Raw genomic sequence first — 14,603 nt, 5'->3', positions numbered from 1 at the left:
GGGTTACGTTCTTCTTCATTATATAAGGCCGTGAAATCTTTGCACTTATCCATATGACGCCATTTCTCACTTAATTGATCGTCATTTCGTAAATAACCGGAATCGTTATTGTTAAACTTATTACGAACTCTAGCCCAAAATGCCGAACCTTTTTGTGAATTACCATGAACACCATCTTTCTAATAATCAATCCAACATGACGCCAACCAAATTTCTTCGGGTGGAGTCCACAAATTTTTAATTTGTGGTTCTTTCGCAACTTATTTTCCTTTTCATTTATGACTTGTACGGACCCGAACTTGTGGTTGTTGACTTCCACCACGAATTTCTTCTACTTCTTCGTTATTTAGAGGTGTAAAAGTTGGTTGTGATTGTAATGAAATGTCCCGTTCTTATTGATTAAAAACGTTCCATATTAATTGATTTCGTTGCGAGGTTTTGACCTCTATATGAGACGTTTTTCAAAGACTGCATTCATTTTTAAAACAAACCATAACCTTTATTTCATAAATAAAGGTTTAAAAAGCTTTACGTAGATTTTCAAATAATGATAATCTAAAATATCCTGTTTACACACGACCATTACATAATGGTTTACAATACAAATATGTTACATCGAAATCAGTTTCTTGAATGCAGTTTTTACACAATATCATACAAACATGGACTCCAAATCTTGTCCTTATTTTAGTATGCAACAGCGGAAGCTCTTAGTATTCACCTGAGAATATACATGCTTTAAACGTCAACAAAAATGTTGGTGAGTTATAGGTTTAACCTATATATATCAAATCGTAACAATAGACCACAAGATTTCATATTTCAATACACATCCCATACATAGAGATAAAAATCATTCATATGGTGAACACCTGGTAACCGACATTAACAAGATGCATATATAAGAATATCCCCATCATTCCGGGACACCCTTCGGATATGATATAAATTTCGAAGTACTAAAGCATCCGGTACTTTGGATGGGGTTTGTTAGGCCCAATAGATCTATCTTTAGGATTCGCATCAATTAGGTTGTTTGTTCCCTAATTCTTATATTACCAGACTTAATAAAAAGGGGCATATTCGATTTCGATAATTCAACCATAGAATGTAGTTTCACGTACTTGTGTCTATTTTGTAAATCATTTATAAAACCTGCATGTATTCTCATCCCAAAAATATTAGATTTTAAAAGTGGGACTATAACTCACTTTCACAGATTTTTACTTCGTCGAGAAGTAAGACTTGGCCACTGGTTGATTCACGAACCTATAACAATATATACATATATATCAAAGTATGTTCAAAATATATTTACAACGCTTTTAATATATTTTGATGTTTTAAGTTTATTAAGTCAGCTGTCCTCGTTAGTAACCTACAACTAGTTGTCCATAGTTAGATGTACAGAAATAAATTGATAAATATTATCTTGAATCAATCCACGACCCAGTGTATACGTATCTCAGTATTGATCACAACTCAAACTATATATATTTTGGAATCAACCTCAACCCTGTATAGCTAACTCCAACATTCACATATAGAGTGTCTATGGTTGTTCCGAAATATATATAGATGTGTCGACATGATAGGTCGAAACATTGTATACGTGTCTATGGTATCTCAAGATTACATAATATACAATACAAGTTGATTAAGTTATGGTTGGAATAGATTTGTTACCAATTTTCACGTAGCTAAAATGAGAAAAATTATCCAATCTTGTTTTACCCATAACTTCTTCATTTTAAATCCGTTTTGAGTGAATCAAATTGCTATGGTTTCATATTGAACTCTATTTTATGAATCTAAACAGAAAAAGTATAGGTTTATAGTCGGAAAAATAAGTTACAAGTCGTTTTTGTAAAGGTAGTCATTTCAGTCGAAAGAACGACGTCTAGATGACCATTTTAGAAAACATACTTCCACTTTGAGTTTAACCATAATTTTTGGATATAGTTTCATGTTCATAATAAAAATCATTTTCTCAGAATAACAACTTTTAAATCAAAGTTTATCATAGTTTTTAATTAACTAACCCAAAACAGCCCGCGGTGTTACTACGACGGCGTAAATCCGGTTTTACGGTATTTTTCGTGTTTCCAGGTTTTAAATCATTAAGTTAGCATATCATATAGATATAGAACATGTGTTTAGTTGATTTTAAAAGTCAAGTTAGAAGGATTGACTTTTGTTTGCGAACAAGTTTAGAATTAACTAAACTATGTTCTAGTGATTACAAGTTTAAACCTTCGAATAAGATAGCTTTATATGTATGAATCGAATGATGTTATGAGCATCATTACTACCTTAAGTTCCTTGAATAAACCTACTGGAAAAGAGAAAAATGGATCTAGCTTCAACGGATCCTTAGATGGCTCGAAGTTCTTGAATCAGAATCATGACACGAAAACAAGTTCAAGTAAGATCATCACTTGAAATAAGATTGTTATAGTTATAGAAATTGAACCAAAGTTTGAATATGATTATTACCTTGTATTAGAATGATAACCTACTGTAAGAAACAAAGATTTCTTGAGGTTGGATAATCACCTTACAAGATTGGAAGTGAGCTAGCAAACTTGAAAGTATTCTTGATTTTATGTAACTAGAACTTGTAGAATTTATGAAGAACACTTAGAACTTGAAGATATAACTTGAGAGAGATCAATTAGATGAAGAAAATTGAAGAATGAAAGTGTTTGTAGGTGTTTTTGGTCGTTGGTGTATGGATTAGATATAAAGGATATGTAATTTTGTTTTCATGTAAATAAGTCATGAATGATTACTCATATTTTTGTAATTTTATGAGATATTTCATGCTAGTTGCCAAATGATGGTTCCCACATGTGTTAGGTGACTCACATGGGCTGCTAAGAGCTGATCATTGGAGTGTATATACCAATAGTACATACATCTAAAAGCAGTGTATTGTACGAGTACGAATACGGGTGCATACGAGTAGAATTGTTGATGAAACTGAACGAGGATGTAATTGTAAGCATTTTTGTTAAGTAGAAGTATTTTGATAAGTGTATTGAAGTCTTTCAAAAGTTTATAAATACATATTAAAACACTACATGTATATACATTTTAACTGAGTCGTTAAGTCATCGTTAGTCGTTACATGTAAGTGTTGTTTTGAAACCTTTAGGTTAACGATCTTGTTAAATGTTCTTAACCCAATGTTTATAATATCAAATGAGATTTTAAATTATTAAATTATCATGATATTATCATGTATGAATATCTCTTAATATGATATATATACATTAAATGTCTTTACAACGATAATCGTTACATATATGTCTCGTTTAAAAATCATTAAGTTTGTAGTCTTGTTTTTACATATGTAGTTCATTGTTAATATACTTAATGATATGTTTACTTATCATAGTATCATGTTAACTATATATATATCCATATATATGTCATCATATAGTTTTTACAAGTTTTAACGTTCGTGAATCACCGGTCAACTTGGGTGGTCAATTGTCTATATGAAACATATTTCAATTAATCAAGTCTTAAAAAGTTTGATTGCTTAACATGTTGGAAACATTTAATCATGTAAATATCAATCTCAATTAATATATATAAACATGGAAAAGTTCGGGTCACTACATGTAACCATGTTGCGTATTTGAAACTTGAAATGGTATAATACCCGGTTGCGATAATTGAGAAAATTGTGATGGATATTGTTGTTAAAAGGGTTGTCATATTTGTTGTTAAGATGGTTGGTGAAATTGTTGGTGTTGCTATTGTTGAAATTGTTGTTGATGTAGAAATCGAGAAAAAAAGAAGCATTATTGAAATCATTAAGAAGATTAAGATTATGTTGTGGAACATTACCAATTGGTCGAGTAACCCGAACACTTTGTGAGGAATTTGAGCTTGAACCGGGCGTATTTGGTAACCCGAAGTTGTATAAATTACCGGAACCGAACTCATTATGATCGGGATTTTGATTTTGTTGAGACATGGTTATGAGATCAAAAAAGATTATGTCGAGAAAATGAGAAAGAAAGTGATAGAAATGAGATTGTGTTGTGAAAAATAAGTGAAGTGTGGTATTATATTTATAGGGATTATTATTTATAAAATAAATTTAGTTTAATATTAATAATAAATATAACCGACGGATACATTTTGAAATCAAATACAGCCGATATTTTTTTCTTGGCCAATCAGATCACAGCATCCTGACATCACGCGTGTGTGATTCGGCCATCGCTTTGGATAAAATTATCGTAAATAGTCAATTTAGGTAAGAATTGTTAGAAGAAATGGGTATGATGCTTTTGTCTAATTTGTTAGAGTTTAGAGTTAGGCCCAAGTGGCTTGTGGTTCTTCTTCCTCCTTTTGTTTCTTCTTTGAAGAAGACCTAGCCCGTTTCTTGACTGGCTCTGGCTCAGTTTCAGGTGGTGGAGCAAGCTTTACTTTCTCAACAATTCTCCCATAAACCCTAGCATACATAACGGACCCACAAGCCACTTGGGCCTAACTCTAAACATACTCTAACATAATTTACCCCTGTAACATATGGAATTTGATACCAAGTGATAAAACGTGAAACCACATAGAGCTAATGAGAAAGCCTCGTAGGCGGCGTATGGGACCATACCTCATTTATTTTGGCTTCTTTCTTTGAACCACATTGGTTAATTTTTTTGAATATATTGATGTACTGAATCCTAGTAACAGGCAATGAATTTGGTTCAAGTTTCTTTCATGTTTGACATATTCTCCTTGTTTCACAAATTGGCAGTACATTATTTGATGTAGTTGATGTTATATACCTGCCAGCTATTGTTTATTCACTATACAGACAAATTGACTCCTCGTAAATGTGGGAAGAGCAACATACTACTCAAAACATTGAGGTTGACCTGCAGATACATTGGATGATCAACACAGTTCACCTCTATGGGAACCATAATCAATGTTTGTTGGATGGATCATGGATGGATGAATATGTCTTTTCGGAATAAGTAATATGTTCAGCCGGTCATTTTCATATTAAAAGGTCAATGATACTAGTTTCAAGATAATTTTTCTTTGTTTGAGATTTTTTTACCATATGTACTTGCCACATAATGGCTTTTATATTTAGTTGATTTGTATTTGCTACTTTGAGTTTTGCCTCTCTTTTTTAATGTTGGATCTTGCAAAATCTGGAGGTATTTCTTGTAGTTTAAATGAGCTTTGTTTCGAATTGCTCTCATCTCCTTTTGTAAGCTTTGTTGATTGATACAAGAAATGCAATAGTATCTGCTAAAGTTAAAATAATAGAAATTTTTACTTTGTTCAAAATTGATTGTGTGTTTAGTTACAAGAACGCAGGTATGAGTGACATGTAACAAACAGTTTAAAGTTACGGAATCATACCTAATTGGTTTAAAAGAGAGTAATAAAGTGATTTTAAGTCATAACCGGTAACAGAGAAGATGATCTAATATTTTTTATTTTTTTTTTGAAAGGCAAATATCATTAAACGAGAAGATGATCTAATATTGTTGTATTATTAATTGTGTAGAACGTTTTTTTATTTGTATTCTAAATCTAAATTGTTGTCACTAGTATCTAGTTTGGAGGGTCCATCTTGGTATCACTCAACACCTTCCAACAGGTTTGGTTTTAAATATGACCCAATGGTCCCAAAGTGGGACAATCAGGATGTAATGGGTCAGCATTGCCAACATCAATAAACTTAAATGAACCCCGTTCTGTTTTAGTTGGTTGTTAACTTGTTTTACATTTCTCTTTCTCATTTTCGCGTCTTGTGAATGTTGCGGATGTTGGATTGCAAGGCAAAATATGTCGAATCTGGCCCTTCAGTCATTCACAGGAAGTTTTTCTAGGTAGTTTGAAGAGATTTCAAATTACAACTTTTACATTTTTACATGTTATGCCATTTTGTCTTATTGGAGCGAGAGCGAGTGAAACGAATGTTGTATTTTCGCAATTCATTAATTTCAAATTCATTTATGAAACAATGGAGTATTTTTTTTGTTTCCATAGTTAAGATTGTGAAAAATTTTGTGGCAGATATTACATCTTGATGAACTTGAATTCCTGAATTAAAAGTAATATTGTGACTTGTGATTTCATTAAAACAAGGTTCGCATTGTGTTTGCGTGATAAACTAAACTCATTAATATTCAAATATGAGCAACTCATCTAGTCACTTTGGTTCACACGTTTGCGTCTTAATCCCCTCAAACACTTGATATATTTGGTTACTAGACTAGATATCATCATTCCCAGCAACCCATTGATCACCTCATATACAGTTTCTTAGTAAATAAATGAATCCAACAACTGATAACTCAAAAAATATCTGGTTAACATAACTTGCAATTGTAAAAGGACATGATAATTAAAATAAAATCCATAATGTTGTAATGCTTAACCATCCTCTATTACTTTTTCTAGTAGACTAGTAGATGAACATAATATTGGACTAAAATGAGATTGCACTCCATGCTATTCTCAAGTTACATAATCGGAAGCAATTGTGAAATCAACCAAGTTTTGAATAGAATTCAAGTAAGTACATTATGTATACAACTAGTGAAATGACCCGTGGAATCACGGGCTTGTTTAAACGGTACACTTTAATGATATGTTTTAGGTATTAAGTGAACGTATATGCTAAAGTCATTTAGTTTAATGACCCGTGGAACTACAGAATCCGACTAAGAAACTCGTCACGAACATTTCATCAAACACATAGAATGCATATTAAACAATCCACATCCAATCATAAGAGATAATATTGATTGTCATTTTATTTTAAAAGTGTAAATTAAAATATAAATTTAGAATTTGTTTCCTTCTACCTCGCAGGCGCGGGATTGGGTATTGTTGTTGCAGGGCCGTCTCAACAACTTGAAGGCCCTAGGCGAAAATAAAAGTGAGCCCTTATACACATTTAATTTTTTTTATACATATAAAAAGACAATACTTAAATTTATCTATTTATTTACTTACAATGTATTTAACTATTTAAAGTTACAGTATTACAACTTTAATTGACAATTTTTTTTTATTTAATTAAACATAATATTTTGAGAAAAGTATATAGATATTCAAAATTTTGGGTCCTTTAAAGTTTTTGGGCCCTAGGCTGCTGCCTATCTTGCCTATGCTCAAAGACGCCTATGTGTTGTTGTTGTTGTTGTTGTTGTTGTTGTTGTTTTCTTCTACATAGCTTTTATACGTTCTCGTACTCAATTCAAAATAATTAATTAATAAGATTTAATAATAATAATTAATAATTAATTAATAAGATTTAATTTTAATTCAAAATTATTTAGATTAATGAAATCACCCACCATGCTTAGATTTTTTTCTTTTGTTTTTTGATTTCTTTTAACAAAGAAATTAGTCTAATAATGACATCATCATTATAGAATTTTAATAGAAACTATAGAAGATGATACAAAATATCGGAATATCTCTAGCTGATTTAAGGGAGCCAATTCTAATTATTGCAGAGAAAACTACTTGCGCCAAAATGGTGCCGAGGTCAATGCTTCAACTTCTTACATAATATTCATCTACACAATGATTTTGATTGAGGTTAGATAATTTACTAGGTGATACAATATTGTTAGTGATAATATTATGGCTAAATAACTCTTAACATTTTTATACAATAACAAAATATACATGAATCACATCTTTTCGTTATCAAAGGCAGACCTAACGATATGATAAACGGGAATTTGATATGTTCGTATGAGAACGTACCCATTGAAAGACTTCATCTTTTACGTATATGTATATATGTATACAAGGAATGTGACACATTATAATATTATGCAACAAGTTTTGAGATTTACTCATTAATGAATTTTGTTCATTTAATCGTGTTCTTCTTGAAAATTTGATAGGATGAGACTTGAACCGTAAGTTGTTATGTCATTCGAAAGATATAAATAGGTTAACACGATATCATAAGCTAAGAAATAAAAGTTCAAGGTTATCGAGAGATTTATACATATGTATGAAGATGCTTCTTACAAAATATTGATGTTAGTACGTAAGTACATAATTATTGTAGTTTTTCATTTTATTAAATAATAAAATAAGTATAAAACTATTATCTTCATCATGCTAAATAAACAAACCCTAATTATTTTACTGTAACTCCTTAGAACATGAAGTGAATAACATGGAGTAACAGTATCAGGTTTATTTCTTACTTACATATCACCTTTTCATTCCCACATCGGTTCTTGAAACGACATTTTCTAGGTTTTTAAACTACAGACTCCAAACCATTATCGTCCCTTCGGGGACATCCGATAAAATTGGAACGATACAGAGAAGATTAGCATGGCCCCTGCGCAAGGATGACACGCACAAATCGAGAAATGGTCCAAATTTTTTTGCACCGGTTCGCTCGATTTTTGCCCTAATTTTAGATCGATTCGTGCAAGTTTTCCCCTTTTCCGTTTAATTTACTCTCTATTTTGTTATTATTTGTTTGTTGTTCCTCTAGTTCGCTCAATCAGTTGGTGCAAGTTTTTCTCCTTTTCCGTTTTATGGATTTGTTAATAATATCGTTCATTTTTGCTCTAATACATACAGATTTGCTATTTCAGTTGTATGGCATGGTCTGGTGTTTCAACATTGGCCTGTTGTTCTATCCACTTGCTACGAAGAGGTCAGGTATTGGTTAGTAGCTGTTAGGAAACAGAAAGTAACTATGATATATATTTTCTTTCTGGAACCTATATGAATTTATGCAATTATATACTGTACATGTTATTTAAATTGTATGATAACTTGGGGTATTTGGTAGAGCAGCAAAAATATATGTATAGGGAGACCCATTGTATGCTTTGGTTTTGGTTATACCCTGCAATTAATCACCTCTTAAGATTAAGATGGGTTAGTGACTATAAGTTCGGTGGTTATTATAAACTGAGGGAATAACTTTGAGTTGCTAACCTTATTAGTACAGTAAACACATTATGGTTTATGTTTTTTGATTGTTATATCATTTTTGAGTGTTTCCTAATTTTTGGTCTTTTGGGTTTTGTCTGAAGTCTAACCATCATCACAGCAAGTTCTTAGTTACCAATATGACAGGTCTTGAAAAAGCTTGCACATGATGAGATTGTGTTTTGATTGTAAGCTATTTTGGTGTTCTAATCTTTCGTGGTTTGCTGGTTTTTATGTACTGTAATTTTTCTAGTGTTTTCTGTTCTGGCATATGGTTTCGTTTTCCCATCATCACAACATGCTTGCTTATAGTTATTCACATGATATGTCTATTAAGCTTGTGTATGATGGGACGGTGTTCTGATGTTAAGTTTTATTTGGTCCAAGCACTGCATTTTAATCTATCATTGTCTGCTTTTTTTTTTTTATGGCGATTTTGAGTGTTATCTGTTTTTGACTTTTGGGTTTCGTCTATCCATCTTCACAACGGGTTGTTAGTTATTTATCTGATAAATCTATAATCTAAGAAAGTTTGTGCATGATGAGATCTGTGTTTTGTAAACTTTTTTGGTCCCAACACTGCATTTTAATCTATAAGGTTTGCTCTGCTTATTAATTATGCTGTTATTGGTTTCATCTTTCTATCATCACAACAAGTTCTTAGTTTTTTACTTGATATGTCTAAGAAAGTTTGTGTTTTGTTCGTAAGCCTTTTTGGTCTCAACATTTGGTTAATGGTATTTATGCTGTTTTTTGAGTGTCTTCTGTTTTGGCAACACAACAAGTTCTTAGTTATTTACCTGATGGGTCTAACAAAGTTTGTGCATGATAGTAATTGTGTTTTTTTTGTAAGCCTTTTTGGTCCCATCATTGCATTCAAATGTATTATGGTTTGCTGTTATCGTTGTTTTTTTCCGAGTTACTTGTGTGTTTTCATTATGAGTTTCGTTTTTCCATCATCACAACAAGTTGTTTGTTATTTACTTGATATGTTTAAGAATAATTAGGCATGAGGCTATTTGTGATTTGGATTAATGGTTTCGCCTTTCCGTCATCATTGAAGCTCTTAGTTAATTTCTTAAAACTTTCTTTTCAAGTGATGACACCGTATATTTGTTCTCATTTTCCGCTTGACTTTTAAAAGATAGCTTTGACACCGTATATTTCTTAAAACTTTCTTTTCTAGTGTTTTTTTGTTTTTTTTTTAAATTATTTTTTATTATTTTTTTATCTCTTGTGTTCTGATAGTCTTCAAGTAGATGGAGCAAATTTAGCAATTCCTTTGTTGCTGTTCTGAAAATGGGTAAATTTTTGGTTGTCACTACTTATAAAATGTGTCAGAATAGTAAAAATTCAAAGAAAGCTAACCTTAAAGTAGTTTTTAAAGCAGGTTACAAGTTGTTGACACTTGACAGTATAATTATATTTTACAAATTCTGACTTTATAAATTTTAATAACAACATTTGTCATTAATGTCTTGTAATTGTGATATAACATAAAAGAAGAGAAAGTATTGGTGTTGTATCAGATCCGACCCATCCATTTTCCTACCTTTTTTCATGCTTCAATTTACAGGCGCAACTAGTCAAGTATGCCACTTATGTTATTTTGTGGCCGTTTTGTATTAGTGATTGTTGACTATTCTGCATATCGGTCAGATACTATCTGTAGATTCCAATCTAATGTGTATCTCATAATTATCAGGTCTTTGACATTTGATCCTTACAAATATTTACTTGGCGTGTGTGGAGAGTTGTGGGAGGTAGTAACCTTTGTCGTTGTTATACATATTTTACTTGTGGAAGTAAAATGTAACTAAACATGTTATTATATGCAGGCAGGCAGGCTGATACACACACTTGTTGAACATATATCCAATTAAACCTTACATGTTATGTACTCTGTTTTTAAGTAGTTTTGAAGATATTCAAATTTTGACCTTTACATGTTCTGTTGTATTTTTTGCAAAGCTTTCCTTTAAACTTCATTTTAGAAACGTTGTATCATCCAGTATTTTTTATTTTCGTAGTTGAGGTTATGAAAACTTAAATCTTGGTGTATATTCATAGGTTAAAAATATATTCAAGAACTTTTCGATTTTGTTGCCTGCAATGCATAAATTGGTCGTGTTGTACAATTGGCCCATGATTTCTGGATGCCATTTCTACCCCATCTGAATGTTTTAACACAAGGTCTTAAATTGTTCGTTACCCTTTTCCAACATACCTGACATTGTTTCATAACCGAACCCAAATGTACAAATAATCCCAATCCCAATTACAATTAAAGTTAAGAGAGCATTGTAATTTTATTAAAACAAGATTTGCATTGTTTTGCTTCATAAACTACACTAGTTAAAATTCAATTGTCAGCTACTCATGTTCTAGTCACTTCGGTTTGCAGTTTTGCACGATTGCATCTTAACCCCCTAAAACACTTGGGATACAGATTTTGGTTGCAACTACAATATCACCAACACAACATACATAACCTTTCAATTTTCAATTGATCTCCTATATAACTTCTTTGTAAATAAACGAATCCAACAAGAACGGATTTTTTCATATGCATTAAACAATATCTGGTTAACATAACTTGCATTTGAAGATAGACTTGATGGTTTGTATGTCTGAAAACTCACTAACATTAGCTCAGGGGTATGAGGGAAGATGTCGATAAACAGAGCCTGTTGTAATCAATGCTTTGTATTAAGATTCCCGCTTGCTTATTTTCCAGATACCAGCTCTATATCCAAGGGACATAAGAGTCATTTCCCACAACATGTTGATAATGCTTAACATACTCACCTTCGATCCCGGAATTTCAGACCAGGTTACAGATATCTCTATCATCGGGATGTTAAAGTATTTGCTCAAATAAACTAATTCGACATCAAAGCACCACCTGCGTGAACACCATGTACGAAGTTTTAGGCCCACCAACAACAAAAAACGGGGGAAAATAATAATTAAAAACTAGGTATTTTTCACAACAATGGCCCCACCTTTTTAAACGGATATTAGTAAAAAGCTTTCTTGCAGCAGCTCTAGTGAACATCTTAAAACCACACTGCCATTAATGTCAAAAATCAAATTAATATAATTACAGCAGATCAAGATTAACACTAGGCTAAGGCTTTTTTAGATATAATTTATTTTTATCAATTTATTAAAGCAAGAAATAAGAACGGGTGGTTGGAAGAATAATAACCTGTGTATCACGAACGCCAGGACCAGCAGCTAAGAGAACCACAACATGGAACCCTTTCATCAAAAAGTTGCGGTACCATTTTCTCTGAAACACACACTCAAATTGTTCAGAAAATAAAATAAAAATGACAACAAAATATAGAAAAAAAAAAAAAAAACTAGAGGAACTAACTGTGGCTAGAGCTTTCTTCTCCAAATGGGCACGAGATCCAAATGCCACAATAGGGATTTCTGCGATTCCTACACTTGAGTCACCAGCTGACTGATGTTTTGTTTTGGCAATTGCAAGAATCTAATACAGAAAAAGACATGAGTAATTGAGTACGAAGACACATATAATCTAAGTACTTATAATGACAAAGTGATACTGAAACCAACCTGATTTTCAAGCTTTTCTAGGTCATCAACTTTGGTTGCTCCATCAGCATCTAGCATCAAAAGTAATTTGCCCCGCGAATGAAGCATTCCCTGTTTTACAATGCTTTCGCAAAAGCAAAAAGCTTTGATCAGTTGTCTTGAGTAAAATCAACTCAACACATCAATACCTTTACAAAATGAACAAAGAATGAATCCACAAATTATATGGATTAGACTCACTTTTCTTATAGCTTCCCCCTTGCCCTGATTCTTTCCAAGAACAATAACTCTAACATTGTCTACTTTGTACTTCCTCACATAGTCAAAGGCTACTCTTTTTGTTCCATCAGTACTTCCATCATCAACAATTATCACCTGCACAAGAATCAAGAAGCTTCAAATCTTCAAAGGCTTCCATTAATTCACTTACTTGCATACCACATTACAGTTGAACATTCGGTAAAACAAATCTAATGTATAGAAAGATCAATTACAAAACACATGTTTCTAGCATATTCGTTTATAAGTGAAAAGGTGCTGAATCAAAAATGTAAGTTAATTATCGAAAACATAGTCAAGATGTACAAAAGAATGAAACAAGTGCTAAAGAAGGATATTCAAAATAAAACAATACAAATAAATAGAAAGCATGGATATATTCAAATAGATATCCAAGCTGGACTAGACCCAATGTCGAACAACTCTAACTTACAAATACATCGAATCCGTTTTCTTCATATGGTCACATTCTAGTTTCAAGTTGAAAACTTTGCTTAGTACATAATGCACTGTACATTATAATAACTTAATAATCAAGCATAAGATGGAGTACCAAGTCTTAAATTGAATAACAAAGATCAAAAGGATACCTCATACGTAAACGATTGGTCCTTTTTTGCACGTTTCTGAAGGTAACTACACATAATTAAAAATTAAAAAAACTGATCATGACTTATATTCAACAATCTTATAAAACAACTTCATGAACTTTAGTATTTTAGTTCCATCACAGAAACAGCATAAATTCTAGAAATTTAAAAGCGTAAATTGAACTAAAGATTCACTGAATATACAATAAAGAGGTGATGGTTTTACTCACTTCATTGTCTCATCAAGAGCTACAGGTAATCTAAGTTCTTCATTATATGCAGGAACAATCAATGAGATATACTTTTCTGCAGGATCATAAATATAGGGACATTCAACCTGTAACAATTACCTCAATTAAACCAACAAATTACAAAGATCACTAGAATAATTATAAAAAAGATAACAACTGCAACTACTAAAACAAAGGCAACAATGAGAGCTAAAGTTACTGTTAATTGAAGAATCGACGAAAATCCCCATATTTCCATGCCGTTCTTCAGGATCAGACGACGACACAACGAAGTAAAATCTCAATACATCTCACTCAAACATTGTTCAACCCTAAAAAGAAAGCAATAATAAATTACTATAACGATAGTTATAAAATTGTGAAGAATTAAAACAATAGCCCGTCTAGCTCAGTTGGTAGAGCGCAAGGCTCTTAACCTTGTGGTCGTGGGTTCGAGCCCCACGGTGGGCGAATTTTTAAATCTTTTTTGTGTCTAATGCTTGATTGGCAACTAACATAGAAACTTGGGCTCGTGCTATCTGGTTACCTATCTAAAGTTTGTGTGTCTTCCCTTTATGTACCATTTCACGAGTCTAACTAGTTGTTGGTGGTTCGGTTTTCAATGTATTTTATTGCGTTTAGTTTGTAAAATTATTTCGTGGTTAAAGAATGGTGTCGTTGAAGCGCAACTCGAGTCGAACTAAAAGTTATAACCCGTGAAAGATTTAAATGTTATTTTAAATTAACAATATATGTCCATCTCCGCGTTTAGCTATGGAATTATCGACTTTTAAAAATTTAACGCAAAATCAACGTGTATGAAAAGTACCCCAAATATTTAGCGTTTTTTTATAAAACGTCCGTTTTGCGTATAGTTGGTGACATTGTGTTCTTAAAATTATTTTGAGTTTAACGATAGTGTCGGAAAAACTTAACTCGTTGCGAGCGAGAAGATATGACCCGTTGAATATTTGGG

At 32.0% G+C, this 14,603-nt stretch overlaps 2 non-coding genes and 1 pseudogene across 2 annotated transcripts; 2 read left to right on the top strand and 1 right to left on the bottom strand.

The window, feature by feature from the left end:
• The first annotated feature begins 8,299 nt into the window (after positions 1–8,299).
• LOC139903712 (U6 spliceosomal RNA) lies at positions 8,300–8,402 on the top strand. Its single transcript, XR_011778511.1, has one exon. It is a non-coding gene; the product is annotated as a U6 spliceosomal RNA (small nuclear RNA).
• Positions 8,403–11,251: 2,849 nt separating this feature from the next.
• Positions 11,252–13,886, bottom strand: LOC139895869 (uncharacterized; annotated as a pseudogene).
• Positions 13,887–14,025: 139 nt separating this feature from the next.
• Positions 14,026–14,098, top strand: TRNAK-CUU (transfer RNA lysine (anticodon CUU)). Its single transcript has one exon. It is a non-coding gene; the product is annotated as a tRNA-Lys (tRNA).
• Positions 14,099–14,603: the final 505 nt, after the last annotated feature.

The sequence above is a fragment of the Rutidosis leptorrhynchoides genome, chromosome 3 (genome assembly GCF_046630445.1).
Source record: "Rutidosis leptorrhynchoides isolate AG116_Rl617_1_P2 chromosome 3, CSIRO_AGI_Rlap_v1, whole genome shotgun sequence".
Classification (NCBI taxonomy): domain Eukaryota; kingdom Viridiplantae; phylum Streptophyta; class Magnoliopsida; order Asterales; family Asteraceae; genus Rutidosis; species Rutidosis leptorrhynchoides.
The sequence above is the reverse complement of the archived record's forward strand: the minus strand, read 5'-3'. Positions and strand labels throughout refer to the sequence as shown.